Below are 19,635 nucleotides of genomic sequence, written 5' to 3'. Positions count from 1 at the left end.
TGCTCAATTGGCCTGCCAACTCTCCTGACCTGAACCCCATAGGGAATCTGTGGGATATTGGGAAGAGAAAGTTGAGAGACGCAAGACCCAACACTCTGGATGAGCTTAAGGCCGCTATCGAAGCATCCTGGGCCTCCATAACACCTCCGCAGTGCCACAGGCTGATTGCCTCCATGCCACGCCGCATTGAAGCAGTCATTTCTGCAAAAGGATTCCCGACCAAGTATTGAGTGCATAACTGAACATAATTATTTGAAGGTTGACTTTTTTTGTATTAAAAATACTTTTCTTTTATTGGTGGGATGAAATATGCTAATTTTTTTAGATAGGAATTTTGGGTTTTCATGAGCTGTATGCCAAAATCATCAATATTAAAACAATAAAAAGCTTGAACTACTTCAGTTGTGTGTAATGAATCTAAAATATATGAAAGTCTAATGTGTATCAGTACATTACAGAAAATAATTAACTTTATCACAATATGCTAATTTTTTTAGAAGTTCCTGTATATTATATAGTTATTAGTGTTGATCGAGCACCTTGGTGCTCGTGTAGAACACTTTGCGATGCTCGGATGTTCTACCGAGCACTGTTACCAAACGAACAATGGCGTATAATTGCTTATTCATTTTCTTCATAAGAGTAAACTGTTAATATAAAGTCGTATCAATGTGCAAGTCAACTTTTCACCTTGCCTAGATACAACCGGTTTGGCCATGCATGTCCAACACACCTCAGTAAATTCCTGTGACATTCCTGTGTTTGCCCCACGAGGAATGTCAGGCAGGAAATACTGGTGTGGAGAGTTGATATGTTCGAGTCCTACGACAATCACATTACTGTATACCAAATATTCCAATCATAAGGTATTTCGATGTATATAAATAGGGAAAAATTGTAATAGTAATAAGGGGTTGTTATGATAAAATATATATATATATATATATATATATATATGTACAGTTCTGTTTTATGGTATTAGGGATATGGATATACATGTATACAATTACAATACTATAGTTGTGTTTGTGTACCCCAACTGTGATGGAATACCCAGGAACTGATCATTATCACCCACCAAACCAGTTCCTTGGTGTAAAATCCCAAGGAAACAAAATCAGATTTGTGTAAATGTCAGTGTGTGGAGATCTGATTATCAAAGGAGTCAGTGTTCATGTATCTACAGCTAAACACAATAATAAAAGGAGCCCTTTGAAGAGGGGTGGCAGATTCCCAGGACCCATCTTTGGGTATTGGGGATATCCTAATAACAGGCCAAACAATAGTGGCCTTGCGCACAACCATCCTAATAACATGGGGGGGGGGGTGGCATTAACTTTAGGGTATTCAGCATTGACCCTACAATGATGGCTGCTGCTCAGGCGGCCTTACAGAGCAGCTGGGGGATGATGGGTATGCTTGCTAATCAGCAGAATCAACCTTTTCCATAGGGTATCAATCAGTGGCAAGGGAATCAGCCAAGAGACCAGCCATGGAGTTTTGGCTTGGGTAGTAATTCTTATGGCTCAAACTCTGCTATAGGCTGGGGATCTCCTAATGCTGGCTCTGATACTGGGTTCAATGGGGGCTTTACCTCGAGCATGGAATCAAAGTCCTCTGCTTAGGGTATGTAGATAGTATGGCTTAGTGTGGGTGGTAGGTAAGTCAATATTTCCTAATTTTATGTTAATTACAAGTGTAAAATTTAATTTGCAGACTTTTTCCCTAGAGGTTTTCTTCAAGCTTGCTGGTGGTTCAGCTGTATATCTTCTATGAAGGAATTATGGTGTGATCCCATGATTAAGTAGTTCATGAACCCTTCCATGCCTGTTGAAGGAAACTCCTCGCTGTTTTTTGGCATAGGCCAGTGACTAACTTAGAAAAAAAAATTATAGATATATTTTATGTTTTTTTTCTCTTTGATGTAAATGAGAATTACATCTTGTTTAGAACAGTCTTCCTAAATTGTGTTCACTGCTTCAACTACTAAGCTCTGCTCTGCACATTTGTCTCTCTGGGACCTGGCGCTTAGTTCTGTTTTATATCCTGCCCTGGAATCAATTCTTAAAAATCCCCATCAAGAAATCTTCTGCTGTAAACAGAGATTCTTAAGATGGTGGGTGATCCAATTTTTGTCCACTACTTTATTTCCTGTAAGTCGTACCAGCACTTTGAGAATGCTCGACTGTGAGATGGAACCAGAAGCCTGTTTGAACTGTGGGATTGTTGGTACCAAGGCATGAGAGGCTTGGGGTATAAGTGAGATCCAGAGAGCGTGCAGTGACCTGGTGGTGCATTTTGGGATTTTTTTTCTCAATCCAGTGGCCATAGTGAGCATGTGCAGAGAGCAGTGGGAGCAGGTAACGTACCAATGTTTCTTGTTCATTTGGAAGACTGGAGCTTATTTTTTTTTCCCTGCCTAAAAGATATAACTGTTTGAAATGCGTTTGTGTACAAAAAAAAATATTTTTCCCTCTCCTTGAAATGTCTACTACTGTGAATGCTGTATGAGGTATGCATTCTTTTCTGTTTAACGCCAATGAGTCCTTGTGATCTGCATATGATGCTGGTGGGGGCGGGTGGTAAACGCTCTGGAGTGAAATGAAAAATGGTCCTGTTCATACTGTTGTGTGTTTGGATGCTTTTTACAAGACCTGTCAATGTAGGATTCCCTTACGTCCTACCAGCAGCACAGATGAGGTTAACCACCCCCCGTGGACTGGTAGGACCAGCGGAATTTTTAATGAGCTCAAGTAATAAAACACTTAAATATCCCCTATAAAGGAGGGAATCACCTCCAGCCCACTGTATTTTTTTCTGTCCTCCCGGACAGGTGGACTGGGCGGTGATTCCCCCTCTTTCTCTAGGGGGATCTTTTTTTCGTTTTGTCAGCCGAGCTGTGGCCCTCTTTTTGGTTGAGTAATTTGGCCGGCAGCTTACCTGCTGCCAGCTCCGCGCAGCTGCGCTTCGCTGCGGTGGGTTTGGCGGCGTCCTCGGTCCAGTTTTCCTGTCTGGAAGTGACATTGGAGCGCTCTGATGTCACTACCGGAGCTTCCTTGCAACGCGGTTTTGCGTTCATTTACGATTTTATATTATATTCGGCCATCTTTCCTCCTGTTGGAGGATTTCTAGTGTTTACCTGATTTGGGGGAAAGCTTTTATTTTGTTAATCTGGAGTTTCTCCCTCTGGGGGCGGGGTTTTGTTTCTGGGCCCATCCCCTCCCCTATTTAAGGAAGCATTGTGCACCAGTTTGGTCTCTGGCTGCACATGCTTCTTAAGCTAGCTCCCAGAGTCCCTATAAGTTGGTATTTCTCCACTTATTGGTGCCTTATTGTTCTGGTCCTCATTTTCAGCTTCCGCCGGTCTGCCTTTTACCTTTTCTCCTTAACATTTTGGGCATTTTACAAATGTTTAACTTGTCTTTTTTTCCCGCAGTGATGTCTTCTCCGTGGGATTCGGAAGGCAGAAAGGCGAGTTCCAAAAGCAAGCATTTATCCTGCTACGATTGTAGCGCTCTTTTGGAGGATAGCTGTCCCTACTCCAGGTGTGACAGCTGCCGTCCGAGGGTTCAACCTGCTAGTGAACCTACGATGCATGACATGTATCAATGGGTGAAGACCTATGTGGATGGGTCTATCAAGGGAGTCGTAAGCCTGCTTGATGAAAGGCTTCCTGCTCAGACCCCTATGGAGTCCTGTGCTACTGTGGAGAGACCTTCTGTGGTCTCCTTAGTTTCTTCCTCCTCGGATAAGGAGGAGCTTACTTCATATTTCTTCCCTCCAGAAAAGACACAAAAATTACTTAAGTCCATCAGGTTGAGGGTCCATGATGTTGACCGGGGAGCCCTCCGATTCCGCTAGTCGGGCACTTCGTGTCTTCAAAGCAGATGAGACCCTCCTCTCTGTCATGCGTACAGAGTGGAAGAAACCTGATAAAGGTCTGGTTCTAACCAAGAAATTTAGAACCATGTTCCCGATGGCTAAATCCTTGGTGGAGTCATGGGGTTCCATTCCCAAGGTGGACATGGCTATTGCCAAATTGTCCAAACGCACTCTGGTTCCAGCTGACGATGGGTCTACTCTGCAGGATCCCCTTGACAGGAGAGCGGAGTGCACTCTGGGGAGAGGTTATACGGCAGCCGCAGCTTCTGCTTCTACAGCTATTGCTGCTACTGAGGTCTCTACGTTCCTCCGGACTCGCCTGAACCAGATTCAGATGGACGTGGATCAGAAGGTGTCTCGTGAAGACATTCTGGCTGCTTTCAAGACTATTAACCTGGAAATGGATTTCTTGTGTGATACCATGCAGCTTCAGCTGAAATTGGCAGCCAAATCCATAGCCTTTGTGTCAGCGGGCCTGTAGGCCTTTGTGGCTTAAGCCTTGGGTCACTGACAACTCCTCTAAATATAATTTATGTGGCCTTCCCTTTGAGCCCAACCATTTGTTTGGCTCGGAGCTAGATAAAATCATGGAAGGCCTGTCGGACAAGAAGGGGAAGAGTCTTCCCCAGAAGTCCTTTCGAGGGTGGGGCAGACAGAACTGTGGTGGTAGGTCTGGCCAGCAGTCAAGAGCCTGAAGGAAGGTGAGGTTTCGTATGGAGACCATCAGGTCAGTGGTTCACGTTCTCAATCCTGGAGACGTGATGGCAACCCTGGATCTCAAGGATGCATATCTGCACATCCTGATTCATCCTGCTTCCAGGAGATATCTCAGAATCGTGGGCCAGGTTTTGGAGGTCATCAGACACCTTCAGTTTGTTGCCCTTCCTTTTGGCATTTCTTCTGCCTCTCACACTTTCACCAAGGTGGTGGTTTCTGTGCTGGCGGCTTTAAGACTTCAAAGACTGACCATCATTCCAAATCTGGATGACTGGCTTTTAAAAGCGTCTTCTCTAGAGGTCCTAACCCCCCATCTTCATCTGGGTTGGATCATCAACTGGCAGAAGTCAAACGTGAGCCCGTCGACTTCAGTAAGATATCTAGGCTTCATAATCGACTCCGTCAGGATGACTCTCCAGTTGACTCCAGAAAGAAGATCCCGAATACAGAACACGGCAGAGTTCCTATCCGTTCCTCGGTGAGTCCCAACTTGGACCCTCATGAAGATGTTGGGGCTTATTTCAGCATCTGCGGAAGCAGTCCCTTGGGCTTTTTGGCACCTCCGCCCGCTACAGTCAGAGGTCCTCTCCAAATGGAATGGCAGCTTCGCTGGGCTAGACTCCCTGTCTTGGCGAAATTGGCATTCCCTCAGATGGTGTTTCCCTCTATCAGACAGACAGTCTATGACCCAGCCAACCTGGTTCATATTGACAACAGATGCGTCCCAGGTAGGCTGGGGCGCTTACCTAAATAGATCTCCAGTCCACGGATCCTGGTCTCCTCAGGTGCGGCTTCTCTCATCCAATCTTCATGAGATTCTAGCTATCTGGCTAGCCCTTTTTCACTTTGCCCCTCAAATCCGGGGCAAAGCGGTGAAAGTCCAGTCAGACAGTATGACTGGGGTGCTTTACATCAACAAGCAGGGAGGCACAAGATCACTTCCCCTCTTATCAGAGATCAGGGTGATTCTGGATTTGGCAGAGTTCAACCTTTCCCACTTACAGTCCAGACCAAACGTTTGGACACACCTTCTCATTCAAAGAGTTTTCTTTATTTTCATGACTATGAAAATTGTAGCTTCACACTGAAGGCATCAAAACTATGAATTAACACATGTGGAATTATATACATAACAAAAAAGTGTGAAACAACTGAAAATATGTCATATTCTAGGTTCTTCAAAGTAGCCACCTTTTGCTTTGATTACTGCTTTGCACACTCTTGGCATTCTCTTGATGAGCTTCAAGAGGTAGTCACCTGAAATGGTCTTCCAACAGTCTTGAAGGAGTTCCCAGAGATGCTTAGCACTAGTTGGCCCTTTTGCCTTCACTCTGCGGTCCAGCTCACCCCAAACCATCTCGATTGGGTTCAGGTCCGGTGACTGTGGAGGCCAGGTCATCTGGCGCAGCACCCCATCACTCTCCTTCATGGTCAAATAGCCCTTACACAGCCTGGAGGTGTGTTTGGGGTTATTGTCCTGTTGAAAAATAAATGATGGTCCAACTAAACGCAAACAGGATAGAATAGCATGCCGCTGCAAGATGCTGTGGTAGCCATGCTGGTTCAGTAGCAAAAGGTGGCTACTTTGAAGAACCTAGAATATGACATATTTTCAGTTGTTTCACACTTTTTTGTTATGTATATAATTCCACATGTGTTAATTCATAGTTTTGATGCCTTCAGTGTGAATCTACAATTTTCATAGTCATGAAAATAAAGAAAACTCTTTGAATGAGAAGGTGTGTCCAAACTTTTGGTCTGTACTGTATATCAATATATATATATATATATATATATATATATATATATAGTGATTCACTTATTTCCAATGTTAGCACAATTTTTTGTTTCACTGTCTTAACACAAAAGCTCAGGTTTGAAACATAAAAGTTACAGTGTATAGTGGGATTTTTGGATAGAATTGAAGTTTGATACATTAGGCAATTATGAATAGTTTTAGTACAAAGGGTTTATGTTCATGCCTTTTAAAGCTACTGGACTGTAAATAATACTTATTGGAAGACATTTCACTTTTGGTACAAAGCTCCCGACAATCTTTCTGTCGTTTTGATGCACTGTATGTGCAGCTCAGAGAAAGACCTTGTACTTAACTGTCCCTAGACTAAATAGGATTATTTGGATTATTACAATACAGAGTGCCTGTGATTTTCACATTTTCAGTAATGTGTGATTAACAATCTCTATCTGCTAGGTGATTCACTGGCGCAAAACAGAAACATAATTTTAGGAGTTATAATTCTTCAGGACACAGAAGCTTGTGGAAATATTTGTGACTAACGCAAAGGGACGCAATCAATTTAATATATTAAAAATATTTTATTCAGTTTTATAGGGAATAAAATAAATGAAAATGCTGTTCACTCCTGTTTGAGAAGCAGTTACATAGTGCTGCTTCTAGACACATGGCAAGTCAGTGACTCCCAACCTTTCCATTGGACATCCCATTAAAAATGTTTCCAACGACAGGAAACCCATACTATTATTGCCGCCTTGGTGTATAAGTGGGTAAAACAATCAAAAATTTTGGCCCAGTGGTACAATTTCGCTGACATGTATTGACTAAGTTTGAGCTGGATTGGTTACCATAATTTTTTACTTCCATCCTCTTAAAATCTCTTTTAATTGGAGGTGTGTGTGAGAATTCAGAAATAGGGCTAACATTTTAAGTTTTTTTTTATATTTATGTATTTCTATGTGTAAGTATAACTGGTGGTTTAAATGAAGATTTAGGAAAAATATTGGGGGTAATTTATCAAAGACCAGTGTTTTTCAACGATCTTTGCTCGCCCATGTGCTGCCGGAAGATGTGCCTAATTTATGACAAGGTGTGAACCTAATCATAAATTAGCCACATGCAGTGGCGTTGCAGTCTGATGGGGTGTCACCCGGCCGCCGGACTGACTTACTGCAGTGCAATTTCAATGTGTTACATAATTTAATTATTCACCTTTGTAGGTCTGGCTAGCGGCTGCTGCTACAATGGGGTGTCACCCGCCCCTGGCGGGGGCAGGTGACACCCCATTGTAGCAGCAGCCGCCAGCCAGACCTACCAAGGTGATTAATTAAATTATGTAACACATTGAAATTGCACTGCAGTAAGTCCGGGGGCCTTACTTACTACTTACTTACAGTGTGGGCAGCGGGCCTGCGGCTGCTTCTGTCTTGTCTGGCGGCGGCTGTCCTGCCTACATGTGTGCCGTGCGGCGCTCGGGCCAAAGGAGGCATGACTGACTGTCAGTGGGGCCGCGGCGGAGGGAGGCAAGGAGGCGGAGCTGCTCTGTCTGCTGTGGCCTGTAAAAGCTGCCCCTCTAGGCTGGCAGCAGAAGAACACAGAGTAACACTGAGGCACGACTTGTTGGCCGACCCTGCTGGACTCTAGTCTGGACTCTGGAGAAGACACCTTAAGGCAGAGCCAGCTGAGATTGGAGCCAGGACCAGACCGACCCCACTCCAGCCAGACCCCAGTGATATATCAGGTACTGTAAGTGTATTGTAATTGTAACAGAGAGGGGGAGATGGGGGACAAAATGTACAAACATGTCTGTGCCATGGAGCCTGGAGGGGAAGAGAAGAAATGTCTGTGCCACCCATGGTGGGAGGGGATCATGGATGACATGATGAGGGGACCCGGGACAATGTTGGAGTCTGTGCCATGGGGAAGGGGGGTGACATCCTGTCACCGTCACCCCCCTTTGGCACAGACTCCAACATTGTCCCTCATCATGTCACCCCCCCGATGGTGCAGACTCCAACATTGTCCCCTATTAGGGAGCATAATGGATGGAAGCTGACGGCTGTCATGGGCATGATGGATGGGGTGTTGACGGCTGACATGGGGGGCATGATGGCTGACATGGGGGGCTGACATGGGCATGATGGATGGGGTGCTGACATGGGGGGCTGATGGCTGACATGGGGTGCTGACGGCTGACATGAGGTCATGATGGCTGACATGGGGGGCATGATGGATGGGGGCTGACGGCTGACATGGGCATGATGGATGGAGTGCTGACATGGGGGGCTGATGGCTGACATGGGGGGCTGACGGCTGACATGAGAGCATGATGGCTGACATAGGGGCATGACGGCTGACATGGGGGCATGATGGATGAGGGCTGACGGCTGTCATAGGCATGATGGATGGGGTGCTGACGGCTGACATTGGGGGCATGATGGCTGACATGGGGGGTAATGATGGATGGGAGCTGACATGGGCATGATGGGGTGCTGACGGCTGACATGGGCATGATGGATGGGGTGCTGACATGGGGGGCTGGTGGCTGACGGCTGACATGGGGTGCTGACGGCTGACATGAGGGCATGATGGCTGACATAGGGGCATGACGGCTGACATGGGGGGCATGATGGATGGGGGCTGACGGCTGACATGGGCATGATGGATGGGGTGCTGACGGCTGATATGGGGGGCTGATCTGAGGTATGATTAACATTGGGGGTCTGATTGGTGGTCTGACCTGAGGTATAATGGAAAATATTGTTTTTTAATATAATTTGTAGTTTATAATATATCTTATTATACTCCTCTAAAACCTATGTGCATCTTATAGGGCGAAAAGTACAGTCCTCAAACCAGATTGAAGCAGAGCGAAGATATCAGGACCACACAGAGGAGAAGCCAGCTGCTGCAGACAGAACCAGGACCAGGTGAGCTGCGGGCGGGGAGGGGGGGGGGGGTCACCGAGATGTAGCTTCGCTTGTGTTGCCAAAAAATCCTTGCACAGGCCCTGGTCACGTCCACGTGACAGGGCCGGTGCAAAGAGTCCCACAGTACATAATGTGGGCAAAATATACCTACTTACATAAAATTCCCAATAAATACATTTATTTTTTTGTGAAAAAAGGCTATTTTACATTTTTATTAGTAATACTCTAAGGTGCCAGGGGGTGTACCCTGGCATTGTTATTATGGTACACCACCTGGCACCATTTTCCACATAAAAATAAGTTTATGTATTAGGAATGTTATGTAATTAGGTATATTTTGCCCACATTATGTACTGTGGGACTCTTTATTTATTATATAAAAATATAGGGGACACGTACTGTGCTATAAAAATATTGCTATTGCCAAAGTCAGGAGGTAGGCAGGGTGGCCACCACCATGCTCTATCATTGTGCTACTCTTTGGCCTTCTCATACTGCCGCCAACTCCTCACTCATTTTGCCTCTTGGTGGCCTTCTCCTGATGCTGCGTCCCTGAACTCCAGACTCTGTGCTTGTGCCACTCGGTGGCCTTCTCCTGATGCTACCAACTCCAGACTCGGTCAATGTGCCACTCGTTGGCTTTCTCCTGAAACTGCTGCTGCTGACGCCAACTCTAGACTCTGTCATTGGGCCACTCTGTGGTCTCCTCATGCTGATGCCAAATCCACACTCTGTCATGCTGCCGCTCTGCGCCTACTTAATTATATTTGGGGGCGGGGGGCATTTCCAAACTTTAACCTGGACTCCAGGTTGGACCTGGAGAGATGTCAGGCACTCAGAGCCCTCTCTGTGGGCACCCATCCCACACCTTGGGAAAAAGTCTATGGGTGTACCAATTTGCCTTAGACTTTTTCTGCCATTCATCAGTGCAGTGCGAACTATAAACAGCACAGGCAGCGCATTAACTGTAGGCAGGATATTATAGCTATGTAAATGATAAAGTACATGGAAGACAGACCATATTGGTATTCAGGTTAAATTGCCATGTTGGCACTTTTTTATAAATAAGTGGGTTTTGGGTTGCAGTTTGGGCACTCAGTCTCTAAAAGGTTCACCATCACTGCTCTATACTGGGCCCCCTTATATCCTATATCCAGTCACTGTATGGAGGTGTTATCCAGTCACTTTATGCCAGTGTTATCTGGTTATTGTATGGCGGTGTTATTATTTGGTTTGAGGACTGATATATTTACAGTGTGTACTGTAGATTCCAGTATATTATGCTGTAGTGTGCCCTGTATTTCTCAGTAATGTAAATTAGCCTTGTAGAACACAGGCCCCACCACTGACAACCAGGACCAGCCTTCTGTAATATAGCCTATAGTTAATCTTTTAGTGTGACAGTCAATTTGCATGTGGTCATCACGGGACCATCACACCGGCCATAGTGTCATAGTGACACTACTATGGCCTAATGGCCGGCACGACCGTCCTGTGATGACCACATGCAAATCGACTGCCATACTAAAAGAGTTCATTAAAATGGCCCTAGCCCAATGAATTTAGCATAATTCAAGTTGCCTTGCCAGCCTGAGCCTGCTATTATTTTCTGTCTGCCGACACAAAACAATCTGGAAGTGCTCCTCCTGAGACCAAGCTCTGGATCCGCCAATGCGGGTGGGTGCTCTGACAGGTGTGTTGTGTGCTACATGTGCCGTACGGCGGGGCAGACCCTCGCGCACACAGAGAGCAGCACACGGGGTCAGGGGTGTGTGACTGGAGCCGAGGCTGCGGGCGGCAGTAGGGAGTTTGTGAGATTGGAGTGGGGTCCGGATACTGGTGTTAGGGGGAGTTCTGGGGGGGGGGAGAATGCACCAAAGTGTAGCTTTGCTTGTGTTGGCAAAAATACTTCCACCAGACCTGCCACTAGCACCCCCCCTTCCCATCGGCGATCTGTCTGCTAGCACTTCCAACAACCCCCCCCCCCACAAAGTTAAACCAAACGACGGTGTATTATATGGTTTATCCATACCATTAGCAAAATATGAGAAGCACAAGAGACAAATTATATGTTTTCATGCTGTCCTTTTTTCAAATGGATTTCAGAAAGCAAAGTCTGAATTCCTAAGCAAATATTCCACCATGCCACATGGAGTGCATAAGTCAAAGAGGCCAAGTGGATTCCAGCAAAGGAGAACAAAAGAGGCAAAAATTCAAGCAATCAAAACCCTGGCTGGATCCATGCTCAAGTATGTCAAAAGACCAGATGATGGCCAGGGTTCATCAAAAGACACTCCGCCAATTGATCAAGCTGATTCTTCTGATGCTTTAGCTAGTAAGCTTTCTGCAGAGGAGCAAGAAGTGGGAATGGCAGAATCTGAAGAAGAGCAAGGAGGGAAAATAGAAGAATTTCAAGCAGAAGAGCAAGAAATGGAAATGACAGAATCTAAAGCAGAAGAGAGTGCTGAAAGTGACTCAAGCCATAGTCCGTATACTATGAAAGACATGACTGCAGTTACGGAGAAAGATTTGCAAATTTTATCTGATGTGTCCTTCTGGGAGATACCGGTTCCAGATCATTTTTGGGTAGAAATTGTGAAAAGAGGAAGTGCTTCTTTCCAGAACCAAGATGGTTCTTTTAGTGTCACCAAAAGGCCAGATGAAAAAGCTGCATCAAAGGGAGAAGTGCGCCAACTTTCAAAAGTGTGGTTTTACAAGGTCATGCCAAACGGAGAGAAAATTCTGAGGACATGGATGGTTTACTCACCTGTCAGCGGGAATTTATATTGCTTTTGTTGCCGACTCTTTGCCAGCTGCACTACAGATACAACATCCAAATTTGTCACTGGGTTTCAGAAGTGGTGGAAACTGAGCCCAAAGGTATATAATAATGAGACATCCGAAGAGCACTTATACTGTCTGGAAAAATTGGATTTTTTGTACTCACCGTAAAATCCTTTTCTCGTAGTAGGCATTGGGGGACACAGCACCATGGGTATATGTCCAACTACCACTAGGAGGCACTAGACACAAAAAGTGTTGGCTCCTCCCAGGTGGGCTATACCCTCTCCACAGGCACGAGGCTATTCAGTTTGTACCAAAAGCAGTAGGAGAGAGAAGAAAAGCAAGGAACCAACAACTCCCGTACCGGGAAAGATCAAGAGACCAGCCCGGAGAAGCGGAAGTAAAAACATAGGGTGGGATCTGTGTCCCCCAATGCCTACTACGAGAAAAGGATTTTACGGTGAGTACAAAAAATCCAATTTTCTCGTGCATGGCATTGGGGGACACAGCACCATGGGACGTCCCAAAGCAGTCCCTGAGGGTGGGAAAAGAAGAGACGTGCCACCGGCTGGGCATACAGGTGCAGGAGAATGTGACCATGTGACCCAACAGGAAAAAACACGGAATGGGCAAGAGGTCTCATAACAAGGAAGAAACCTCAGAAGAAGCAGGGAAGACTGCCAGCACCCCAGGACAAATGTCTGGAAGAAAATCCCAAATGCAAGAAGGTGGCAAAAGGGAACACCAAGCGCAGCCAAGGGCTGGAGAAAAAAATTAGGACAGCACTGCGTGTTGGATCGACCCAACGCCCTACATTGTCTCAGACCCATAAACCTGTGGCCATCCCCTGAAAGGCCAGGGGAGAAAAGAAACAGGGAAGCACTGGAAACCAAACGAGTGAGGGAAGCCATAGCAAGCTCACATGTGAAGGGAGAGGGACTCCCCTCACCGCAAGGCCAGGTGAAGAAGCCAAGCGCCCCATGTAAAGGCGAAAACCCAAGGCTGCTAGAGGAAACTGCCAACCCTTGGAGAAGGAGGGGGTTGTAGGTAAAAGCCAGGAACAAAGAACGATCGCTCCTGCGTCCCCAAAAACAGGAAACGAGGCACAAGCCTCCGAAAACAAGATAGCACTGTAAAGCGCAAGACCAGAGGAAACTCTGGGCATGTGAAGTATCATGGAAAAAAGGAACCAGAGACAGGCCCAGGCAACCTTGGCAGGAACACACTGGACTGACAGACATGGGAGTAGAAGAAGAGCACTCCAAACAGCCTAAGGAGGAAGGGGTCTACAACAGGAGGAGGTCCCTCCCGAAGGAGACCATACGGTGGAATTGCAAACCGTAGCACCAAACCACTCAATACCAGGTACTTTACGTGGGAGGATGGAAAAAAAAAAAAAGACAAATCCCAAGAGGACCTCAAATGAACAGGGACAGGGACTCCAGAAAGGAGTACCCAGATGGGGTCACAAGGAACCAGGAGCTGAACCACCGGAAGACAACGCAAGCCAGCATATCCAGGAAAGGCGAAAAGAAACCGCCATAGGGGAAGGGACATTGGCCATGGACAACTAGCCGCACCAAAAACATTGACCAGCAAACCGTAAACATTGTCCCAGAGAGGGCAAGTACAGCAGCTCGGAGGTACCACAAAACGACAGACATCGATATGCATAAGGAATGCAGAAGTCGCCATGAAAAAACCGGGGTAGCCTACATAGAAATGTAGAAACCAGCTGCGACCGGCATACAGAAAACTTCCAGGGGGGAGAAAGTACCAGACAGGTGCAGACGACAGCAAGGTCCAAGAGGACTGCCCCTTCGCCATGTAGCACAACTAAGCAGAAAATACAAGGGAATACCGAAAACACCTGGACCCAGAAGGAACTACGGGGCCCTGTCCGATACCAGAGCAATCAGCTGAAAATTCAGACAGGTGTGTGTGGCGCTCAGAGGTCCTGTCCTTGACCCGTCAGGGAGGACGTCCAGCAATGATAAAAGCCGTGGACCCAGAAGGATACCGTGAGGCGGACATCCAGCGATGACCGAAAACCACTGCCGCGGCCGATGCTCACCAGCTACATGTCCAAACAAGGTAGAAGATCCAGTGGAGATCCTTGTACTACACCAGGAATGGCCCGCTCAGCAATAGGAAACAATGTGAGTACTCCCCTATAACATGGGGTAACGCGGAGCACAGCATACCGTAGGACCTTAAAGAGAAAGCAAGAGCAACTCTAGCACAAAGGCCAACAACCACCTGGCCATGGAGTAGGAGGTTGAATGAGGACCACCCGCCGGACCAGACAGATCAGTCATATACTGGAGCTACCAGAAGCAGCACTAGACCGATAAGGTGGGGGATGGGCTGACCCACCCCTGCCAGATATGGTAACCATGCACATGCTGAACAAGGGTGACCTGGTGCTGACAGTGCCTTGAGCGGCACAAGGAGACCAATGAGGACGACAGTAACGGAGTGGCAGACGTACGGAAGAACCAAACGGATGGAACCAACATCTGCAGCACAGATTAGAACCCGTGGGCAGAAAACACCTAGTAAGAAAGAAACTGTCTGGGCCACAGATCGCACCACAGGGCCCAGCACTTGGGGTACTACAAACACACGCCTAAAATAAAGGTAAAGTGGCTGCATGTTGCCGACCAAGGAGAGTGGAAACATAGCCACAGCATCTGGGGATGCGACAGCATTCGAAGGGTACAGGTACACAACCTGTAAAGTAGAAATATGGCTGTGAAGAGGAACTTCATTTAAGATCGAAGCAATGTGGCCGCATGGTGCACCCCAGACCCAGAGAGGTGCAACAGCAACTGCGTTAACAATGGAACCCATGGGGCCGCACGGTACCACAAAGAACAAGACAGGTGCACACTACAATCAGGTAGGTGCAATGGCAACAGAAACAGGGCCGCATAGTACACCATAGAAGCCAGACAGGTGTAACGGCTGCAGCATCAAAGACGGTTCAGGAACTCTACCTATGAAGGAAGTAAGATGGCTGTTTGGTGCACACTATGATGAGGTAGGTGCAATGGCCACGGCAACTGGAGGAGGCCTCAAAATCTCGTCCTGTAAGGGAGAGAAAATGCCACATGGTACACCATAAAGCCGGACAGGAGGAACGGCTACCACATCCGGAGATGGTGCAGGTACTCTACCTGTTAAGGGATCAAGGTGGCAGGGAACAGACAGGTGTAACTGAACCGGACAGGGGCAACTCTATGGCAATAGAAAGTGGCCTCTATATCTCGCCCGTAGGGAGAAATGTTGCCGCCTGGAAGACAATAGAGCCCGCCAGGGGTATCGACCACAGCACCGGAGATGGCGTAGGTACTCTACCTATGAAGGGAGCAAAATGGCTGGGAATAGACAGGTGCAATTTCAACGGCAATTAAAGGCGGCCTGTAAATCTCGCCAGAAAGGGAGAAATAGTGCCGCACGGAACACCATAGCGCCAGCCAGGGGAATTGGCTACAGCATCAGGAGATGGCGTAGATACTCTACCTATGACGGGAGCAAAGTGGCTGGGAACAGACAGGTGCAATTGCAACGGCAATCGAAGCGGCCTGTACATCTCGCCCGGAAGGGAGAAATAGTGCTGTATGGAACACCCCAGAGCCAGCCAGGAGTAATGGCTTCAGCATCTGGAGTAGGTGTAGGTACACTACCTATGAAAAGGGGCAAGGCAGCTGTACAATTGCTCTTAACTCCCCAACCTACAGGAGGCGATAGCCGAGCTAACCGCTTGCCCAGAACAGGAACCCCCTGTAATGAGGTAGAGTGGCGAACACCACCACCAGGATGGGGACCCTGTGGAAACACTCTCAAATATGTAGAGGATAGCCCCTGGTATAGGGGAACCAGGAAGGCTTGTCAGGGACAGCCTATGGCAGTGGTGCAGGCATCCCCCTGTTAAGGAGAAGGCGTACGTATCAGAGACACCGCGTAGGTGACTCAGTATGCTAAACACGGGGACGGCTGCCTTACCTGTGCGGTTGAATACCTGTGTGGTCAGGGGAGCACCATCCGAAAATCCACTAGAGGGGATACCAACCCTGGGTAGGAAAGGTTCCTCCGTCCACATTCGTCTTGACCTCCCAGAGGGCTTCTGTATGGAGGAAGACCGCCTGATGCTCTGTTCCGAGGGAATCGGCGCAGAGGTGTCCCCAGAGGCAACGGATGGGGTGACAGGAAGGATTCGTCACCAGCCTCAGGCCTGTCCTGGGGGGGATCCGAGGATGCCGAGGAGGGGTGGTACCCCGTTGAGACCACCCGAGGGAGTACCGTGAGCTACCCCTAGCCGAACCCGGGTGCAGGTACCCCTAACTGAGCGTGCCCCATCTGCAGGGAGGACCCTGGGAGGGCAGAGGTGGCCGCAATTTGGATTGGTAGCGGCCAGCGACACCGCCAGGGAGAGGCGGTCAAGGTTCCCATGGCATTGACACGGAGGGAGCCCATTCATGGGGGACCGACACAAAGGGATTGTTCGGGGAAAGGATCTGGGAAGAGGTACTGCACCCAGCAGGGACAGGCTGACCGCACGGCAGCCATTGTTAGACCCAGAGAGGTGCAGACAGCGGACGCACGTGAAAACACGTGGCGACCGAGGAGAGGCTGGGAGAGGAGATGCTCAAAAAGCAGCCAGCAGAGGCTGTCTATCCTGACCCGGACGCCCTGTTCCCCCAAAGAGGCGCTGCAGCAGCTTGTCCCCCCAAAAGAGGTGGTCAGTAGGGCTGCAGGGGACATAAAGCAATTGAGGGGAGGGAAGGGGTTAACCACCCCCTTCAGCAGAAAAAACACGTTAGCCCAGGAAAGGGTGAAGAGATAGCCCCTCCCAAGGGCCGGGCGGGGCTCAGAAAAGCCCGGGAAGCAAGGAGGAGGGGCCGGGAAGATTGCGGCCTAGCAGGCCCAAAAGCCGGGGCCTCGATTTATTAAGGCGGCCGGGAATGGAGCGAGGGGGGCGGGGCGAACCGCGGCCGACAGAGGGCCCACCGAATCATAAAAATAGGTGAGGAGGGTAGGGGGGGAGAAGCGACACCTAGGGACAGGTGGATCAGGGCAAACGGAGCACCTGGGAGCCGGGAACGGGCCACAGAAGATGAGGCCTAGTCCCGGCAGAAGCCGGGGACTAAAGTAGCGGAGAAGCCAGGGAGAAGACTGTGTGGCCAGGGAGGAGAGAAAAGACCAACCAAGGGGGAAGAGAAGGGAGGGGAAACAAGAATATAACCCCCCCCAGAAAAAAGGGGGGGTTGGCTAGGGGGAAGATGGAGGCTCCCCAGGACCCCCAGCTAAGGTGGATCCCATCCCCCTGGCCACAGGAGGGAACCTAACCCTGGGGCAGGGACACAGGGGAGTATACTCACCATCAGATATACTCACCATCCGATGTCTTCGGGCGCAGCAGGGTCACCCCTTCGGCAGACTCAACACGGAAACCGTGGGAATGCCGGCAAGCCACTGCGGATGCAGTCCGTGGGGACTGGGTGACCGGCGATGGTACCGAAGTACGCGCCCGCAGGGGGGCAACTAAAGTGGAACACGATGGAGCCCCAGCCTGCAGCAGGTATAACGGTGGAGAACACCGAGACCTGCGGAAGAGAGAAAAAAGAAAAGAATAAAAATAAAAAACAGCAGAACCTGCAAAAAAGCAGGACAGGTCTGCCTCCTACGGACACTAGACTAAAACTGAATAGCCTCGTGCCTGTGGAGAGGGTATAGCCCACCTGGGAGGAGCCAACACTTTTTGTGTCTAGTGCCTCCTAGTGGTAGTTGGACATATACCCATGGTGCTGTGTCCCCCAATGCCATGCACGAGAAAGTGGAAAACTTTGGCAGCAGGACTGAGGCTGCATGAAACCATTGATGCCCAAACTATTTCTAGGATGGAGACTGAGAAGAAAAAGTGGAGGGACATTTTGCACAGATTGCTGGATATTACATTTCTTGCCAAGCAGAATCTGGCCTTTCGTGGTCACAAGGAAGATGAGTCTTCTTTGAATAAAGGGAACTTTCTTGAGATGGTTGAGATGCTTTCCAAGTATGATCCGGTACTGAAGGAACACCTAATTAGGCTAAAGCGGCACACCTGTAAACTTAACCTGTCTGTCTCCTATCTGTCTCCACAAACTCAGAATGAGTTTATAAGTGTCCTGGCAAATCATATGAAGGCGAAGATTGTAACGGACATAAAGTCTGCAAAGTACTTTGGCATCATGTTTGACAGCACGCCTGACGTATCGCATACTGATCAGATGTCTGAAGTGATCAGATATGTACACATCACCAACAGGAAAGTTGAGGTAAAATAAGTTTTTTTGGGATTTTTCCCTTTAAAGGGGAAAAAAGCTGCTGACCTCAGTTCTGACATTCTTCAAAAATTAGAAAGTGATGGACTCGACATAATGATGTGCCGCTCTCAGGGTTATGATAATGCTGCTACTATGGCTGGAATCCATGGAGGTGTACAATCCATTCTGAAGGGGAAAAACAGGAAGGCTATTTTTAATGGATGTGTGGACCATTCCCTTAACTTGTGTCGTAAGCACTCTTTTGCTCAAAATGCATCTTGCGTGACCTTTTTTGGAACTCTGCAGACAATGTTTTCTATTTTGCTGCTTCCACCCATCGATGGGATGTGTTAATTGACCATGCTGGAGTGTCAGTAAAAAGACTATGCACAACACGCTGGAGTGCTCATTATGCGCCAGTTAAGCCAGTAAAAGAAAAATTTGACATGTTTGTGTCGGCACTTGAAGCTCTTTGTGAACCATGTGAAAATATGGACACAAGAGGAGCAGCACAAGGTCTTCTACCTGCTGTCTGTGACTTTACTTTTCTATGCTACCTGCACTTCTGGTCTGATGCACTGAGGGAAGTTAACCTCCTCCCGACCGCTGTACGCACCGATGCGTCCTGGAGGTGGTTGATTTATTCCTCCTGGACGCATCGGTGCGTCATCTCGCGAGACGCGAGATTACGTCACAGCCGGCCCGCGCATGCGCATCGCGGGCCGGCATTTCGCAGCAGAGTATTTCGTCAGCAGCCTGCCGGCCACGATCATTGGCTGGCAGGCTGCTGATTTTAAAAAAATCCAATCAGCAGCCATTTAACCCCACATATTAGTAAATATGATGGGGTTATATGGCTGCTGTGCTCCTCTGCTCCTTCTTTTGGTCGGTTGGTTCCAGCAGAGGAGCACACATCACTGTGAGTACCCACTACACCACACTTAGCCCCCAGATCACCCGAATTAACCCTTTGATCACCCCTTTGATCGCCCCTGTCAATCACTAGTGAAAGGAAAAAAGTGATCAGTGCAAACTGTCACTTTTATTTTCACTGGTATTGACCGTTAGGTTTCAGTATAGTTTAGGCCCCTTGGTTAGGTAGTTTAGGGATCGGTTAGCGCCCAGCCCACGGCACCGCAGTCCGTTATTCGCTGATTAGCGTATCGCTAATCAGCATTTGTACTTTTATAGTATCTGGAAGTGATCAAAACTGATCACGGTCAGATCTATAATAGTACTAGTGTCACTTTAGTTCTCC

The 19,635-nt window shown here is 48.0% G+C and overlaps 2 pseudogenes; both read left to right on the top strand.

The window, feature by feature from the left end:
- The first annotated feature begins 1,131 nt into the window (after positions 1–1,131).
- On the top strand, positions 1,132–1,625 carry LOC122929218 (annotated as a pseudogene).
- A 3,018-nt stretch (positions 1,626–4,643) lies between these two features.
- On the top strand, positions 4,644–18,731 carry LOC122929208 (annotated as a pseudogene).
- Positions 18,732–19,635: the final 904 nt, after the last annotated feature.

This window comes from Bufo gargarizans, chromosome 1 (assembly GCF_014858855.1).
Source record: "Bufo gargarizans isolate SCDJY-AF-19 chromosome 1, ASM1485885v1, whole genome shotgun sequence".
NCBI classification, from domain to species: domain Eukaryota; kingdom Metazoa; phylum Chordata; class Amphibia; order Anura; family Bufonidae; genus Bufo; species Bufo gargarizans.
This window is presented reverse-complemented; position numbering and strand designations above follow the sequence as displayed.